The sequence below is a fragment of the Musca autumnalis genome, unplaced genomic scaffold (assembly GCF_047663935.1).
Source record: "Musca autumnalis isolate F117 unplaced genomic scaffold, ASM4766393v1 scaffold_4, whole genome shotgun sequence".
NCBI lineage: Eukaryota > Metazoa > Arthropoda > Insecta > Diptera > Muscidae > Musca > Musca autumnalis.
This window is the reverse complement of record NW_027411977.1, coordinates 134517976-134524311: the sequence shown is the minus strand read 5'-3', so window position 1 is coordinate 134524311 and position 6336 is coordinate 134517976.

Here is a 6336-nt window from a genome sequence, read left to right as displayed (position 1 = left end):
AAATGGTAATCAATGGCGTCTGCGACATGGTCGGTCATCCGGGCTCCATCGGCTTCAAAGGCCCTGCGACACTGCCTCTAAAGCTGTAGTGGAAAATATACAGCCCTATTCTGAACATTCCCATGGGAACTGTTTCCCATGGGAGCGAAATTTCCCATTCCCACGTTTTCCATATTCTCAACGACGTGGGAACATCAAATCATGGGAATTGAATTTTCGAAATTCGAAATTAGTTACACCAAATTATGATAGCATACTTTTGGGGGGCTGTAATTTTGTTTTGTAATACAAAATGCCTATTTGCATTGAATTCGCGGTTTTTGAATTAGATTAGCAAAAGCACAACTTACTTAATTCAACAACCGTGCATTGATTTATGGATTTTTAAGTGAATGGTGTCAACGATGTTGTTCTAATAAGCACATTTTCTTCAGATTGTGCGAATTGGTGTAAGCATTTTTTAATTAGTAGGCAAACATAATTTTTATGTAAAAAGTAATAGGAACTTTTTAAGTTTGTAACGAATTTAAAAATTGTATGTTGATACCGAGTAATTTTAGTTAGGGGTTTAACGAGTATATCGCTAGTTTTACTTATTCCTAATGATCGCTAGAACTCGTATTTTGCATATTTTTAAAAAAATTCAAAAGGATAAGTTCGGATATTTTTCTCGATTATTACATATTTTTAAATATCCGAAGACGTATCTCAAAAAAAAAAAAAAAAATTATAATAATAATAATAAAATACGTTTGTGATTGAATCTAAAACTAAAACACATGCCCTTGCAAAATTTAAAGCTTCTACGTTCAAAAATAACGATCCTATTCAAGAAAAGGCATTTCGGAAAATGGAATAGCATTGCAATAATTTGGCATATATGTATGTACGCCTGTGATCATTGTCGTGTCGTTGAGGAGACTAACACGTTTTCAATAGAACGTTGGTCGTCTGATTTAAAAAACCCGAAGGTTATATTACGAAAATGAATAAAAGTTGTAAAGATTGTATATATTATGGTTATTTTCCAATATATTTTAATAATTATTTCCAAAAATTCTTTTGAAATTGATTTGTTTTTACTTGTTGTTCTGCGTTAATAGAATCAACCATGACTCTTTTTCTCGTATTTCAATACATATGGTATGTTCCAGAACTGCAAAAATCTACTAATTTTTACTCCTTTTTTTTTGTTTTGTTCGATAACATAAAGGAAAATTTTTTATCGGTGTAAAACATGTTAGATTCTTGCAGGTTTTTGTATCATATAAGAATATGCAAAATCCGAAGTCTACTAATGACATATTTTACAGTACATTTTGTATGCTTTTATTAAGCAAACACATGGCGATTATAAATATTTGCAATAATTTTGTCGTGTAGATGTCTTAAAATATGAAATTTCATAAAAATATGAAATTTCTTGAATTTTTTTTTCAAACTCCCACACTGTTTGCTGGGGAGATTTTTCCCACAAAAAGACACAAAATTCTCCCACAATTCAAGATAGAGAATGTATACTTTTTTCCCATGGGAACAAATTCCCAATTCGAACTTCATTCAGAATGAGGGGAGATGGGAAATGGGAAAAAACTCCCACAAAATTTTGTTCAGAATACGAAAATGTGGGAATGGGAAAAAATTCCCAACTCCCATGCGTTCAGAATAGGGCTGCATATTCTCAACGACGTGGGAACAGCAAACGATGGGAGCTGAAATTTCGAAATTCGAAATCAGTTACACCAAATTATTATAGCATACTTTTGGGGGGCTGTAATTTTGTTTTGTAATACAAAATGCCTATTTGCATTGAATTCGCGGTTTTTGAATTAGATTAGCAAAGCACAGCTCACTTAATTCAACAACCGTGCATTGATTTATGGATTTTTTAAGTGAATGGAGTCAACGATGTGTGGTGTTGTTCTAATAAGCACATTTTCTTCAGAATTTGCGAATTGGTGTAAGCATTGTTTTAATTAGTAGGCAAACATAAGTTTTGTGTATAAAGTAATAGGAACTTTTTAAGTTTGCAACGAATTTAAAAATTGTATGTTGATTCGAAATAATTTTAGTTAGGGGTTTAACGCGTATATCGCTAGTTTTACTTATTCCTAATGATCGCTAGAACTCGTATTTTGCATATTTTTAAAAAAAATTCAAAAAGATAAATTCGGATATTTTTCTTGATTATTACATATTTCAGAAGACGTATCTCAAAAAAAAAAAAAAAAAAATAAATAAATAAATAAATAAATAAAATACGTTTTTGATTGAATCTAAAACTAAAACACATGCCCTTGCAAAATTTCAAGCTTCTACGTTCAAAAATAACGATCCTATTCAAGAAAGGCATTTCGGAAAATGGAATAGCATTGCAATAATTTAGCATATATGTATGTATGTACGTTTGTGTGATCGTTGTCGTGTCGTTGTCGTGACGTTGAGGAGACTAACACGTTTTCAATAGAACGTTTGTCGTCTGATTTAAAAAACCCGAAGGTTATATTACGAAAATGAATAAAAGTTGTAAAGATTGTATATATTATGGTTATTTTCCAATATATTTTAATAATTATTGCCAAAAATTTTGAAATTGATTTGTTTTTACTTGCTGTGCTGCGTTAACAGAATCAACCATGACTCTTTTTCACGTATTTCAATACATATTGTCAGTTCCAGAACTGCAAAAATCAACTAATTTTTACTATTTTTTTTTTTTTTTTGTTTTGTTCGATAACATAAAGGAAAATTTTTTATCGGTGTAAAACATGTTAGATTCTTGCAGGTTTTTGTATCATATAAGAATATGCAAAATCCGAAGTCTACTAATGACATATTTTACAGTACATTTTGTATGCTTTTATTAAGCAAACACATGGCGATTATAAATATTTGCAATAATTTTGTCGTGTAGATGTCTTAAAATATGAAATTTCATAAAAATATGAAATTTCTTGAAATTTTTTTTCAAACTCCCACACTGTTTGCTGGGGAGATTTTTCCCACAAAAAGACACAAAATTCTCCCACAATTCAGGATACAGACAGCCCTATTCTGAACATTCCCATGGGAACTGTTTCCCATGGGAGCGAAATTTCCCATTCCCACGTTTTCCATATTCTTAACGACGTGGGAACAGCAAAGCGTGGGAGCTAAAATTTCGAAATTAGTTACACCAAATTATTATAGCATACTTTTGGGGGCTGTAATTATGTTTTGTAATACAAAATGCCTATTTGCATTGAATTCGCGGTTTTTGAATTAGATTAGCAAAAGCACAACTCACTTAATTCAACAACCGTGCATTGATTTATGGATTTTTTAAGTGAATGGAGTCGACGATGTGTGATGTTCTAATAAGCACATTTTCTTCAGAATGTGCGAATTGGTGTATGCATTTTTTAATTAGTAGGCAAACATAATTTTTGTGTATAAAGTAATAGCAACTTTTTAAGTTTGTAACGAATTTAAAAATTGTATTGATTTTAGTTAGGGGTGTAACGAGTATATAGCTAGTTTTACTTATTCCTAATGATAGCTAGAACTCGTATTTTGCATATTTTTAAAAAAATTCAAAAAGATAAATTCAGATATTTGTCTCGCTTATTACATATTTTTGCGTGTTATTACATATCGTCACCATAAATTTCCTAAGACGTATCTAAAAAAAAATAAATAAATAAATTAATTAATAAATAAATAAAATACGTTTTTGATTGAATCTAAAACTAAAACACATGCCCTTGCAAAATTTCAAGCTTCTACGTTCAAAAATAACGATCCTATTCAAGAAAAGGCATTTCGGAAAATGGAATAGCATTGCAATAATTTGGAATATATGTATGTACGTTTGTGTGATCGTTGTCGTGTCGTTGAGGAGACTAACACGTTTTCAATAGAACGTTAGTCGTCTGATTTAAAAAACCCGAAGGTTATATTACGAATATGAATAAAAGTTGTAAAGATTGTATATATTATGGTTATTTTCCAATATATTTTAATAATTATTGCCAAAAATTCTTTTGAAATTGATTTGTTTTTCTTGCTGTGCTGCGTTAATAGAATCAACCATGACTCTTTTTCTCGTATTTCAATACCTATGGTCTGTTCCAGAACTGCAAAAATCTACAAATTTTTACTACTTTTTTTGTTTTGTTCTATAACATAAAGGAAAATTTTTTATCGGTGTAAAACATGTTAGATTCTTGCAGGTTTTTGTATCATATAAGAATATGCAAAATCCGAAGTCTACTAATGACATATTTTACAGTACATTTTGTATGCTTTTATTAGGCAAACACATGGCGATTATAAATATTTGCAATAATTTTGTCGTGTAGGTGTCTTAAAATATGAAATTTCATAAAAATATGAAATTTCTTGAATTTTTTTTTCAAACTCCCACACTGTTTGCTGGGGAGATTTTTCCCACAAAAAGACACAAAATTCTCCCACAATTCAAGATAGAGAATGTATACTTTTTTCCCATGGGAACAAATTCCCAATTCGAACTTTATTCAGAATGAGGGGAGATGGGAAATGGGAAAAAAACTCCCACAAAATTTTATTCAGAATACGAAAATGTGGGAATGGGAAAAAATTCCCAACTCCCATGCGTTCAGAATAGGGCTGATAGTGATAAACGTTCAGCAGCCTCGAACTTACAGGGGACTGGATCACTAGAAGGTCTCCTAACAGATACGGCTAGACGTGTTTTGGGGCTGCAACCTCTGGGAAAGTCGGAGCTGGAAAAAGTCAAGTGGTTGAATCTGCACGTCAGTCGGGCAATCATACACGAAGGTCGCCTCTCGGTACAGTTAAAAGAACTCAGCCTGGAAAGGTAGCTAAGGTCAAAGCACCCACAACCGTCTAGTGAAACGACACGTGAAGCATTCAAGTCTGCACGGATGAACTTCTGGTAGAAATTATCGATTAAGAACGCAGGTCTAAAAGGATCGTTGGTTGCCAGTCATAACTTCCCAGCAAAATGTTCGATGCCAAAGATGCTATTCAAGAATGGGTGCAAGTGAAATGGAATGTCATTTTTTCAGCATCTTCACTCATTCATTTTACAAGAGCGTGACCCCCAAAAGATGCAATTCATTTTCAGATCCTAAGCATGTCATCTTTACTAACTCGATGGAATGGCATCTTCAACAATTCTTTGGAATGGCATCTATACCAGAGAACTGCGTAAGTAGCTGTTTTTGACACTCATAAGCCACATGCTAAAAAACAAGCATATGTGCGGCTTGCTACTCTAAAAAATAAGTGCAGGTGTTGCTTGCCATTCTCAAAATATGTACGAGTGTGGCTAGCCACTCAAAAAATAAGTTATTTATAAATGGATATTTTTTGACACTTTCGTATGCTTTGCCAAGTAGTTTTAAATACCCAATAACATCTTCTGTTTTACTTTTTTGCTCATCGCACATCAAGTATTGTTTGCAACCCTTGTAATTGAACCGATTGTCTCGTGCTTCGAGAGATCATTTTCTAACACAGATTTTCAAACGTTAAAAGAACATGCAGAAGCACACATAACATCCCAGCAAAATGTTCGATGCCAAAGATGACATTCAATCATGGGTGCAAGTGATCTAGCATGTCATCTTTTTAGCATCTTCATCGATGAATTTTATATGAGCGTGGACCCTAAAAGATGACGTTCTTTTCTGGATCCTAAGCATGTCATTTTAACCAATGCGTTGACATGTCATTTCCACCAATGCTTTGGCATGTCATTTCCACTAATGATTTGACATGTCATTTTCACCAATGCTTTGGCATGTCATTTTCATCAACCCCTTAGCATGAAATTTTCATGTCTTGTTTGGAAAATGGAAATGCTGTATTGAAATATGGTTTTCATGAAAAACAAAACTCTTTATTAATTCAAACGAATTCATGAAATAGCTACAATTAATTTATCAGTTTAGTTTTTCAAAAGTTTACATCCAAAATTGCAATGTAATCACCACCGCTGCAACGCCAAAGGTTACTTCCTCCGTTCTCCGCAACTGATATTCTTTCATCTTACAAAAGGTTTTTTCAATTATCTTCCCATCACCAGTTCAGATTTCAACATGGACTCCAAATGCACTCCTTTAAGTATTTTTATTTCGTAAATTACTTTTATTTTATTAATTTTGTTATTTTATAACATTTTAGTAATTTATACTCTTTTGTTTAGTGACGGAAATATGTAGGGATCTACAACCCGGCTTGCTTTAGGGATCTCTAAAAACAAAATGTAACGAACGGGGAGGAGAGACTTTTTATGGAAAATACCATTTATGCTTAATTAATTTATTTTTAATTGTTTCTTTCCAAAAG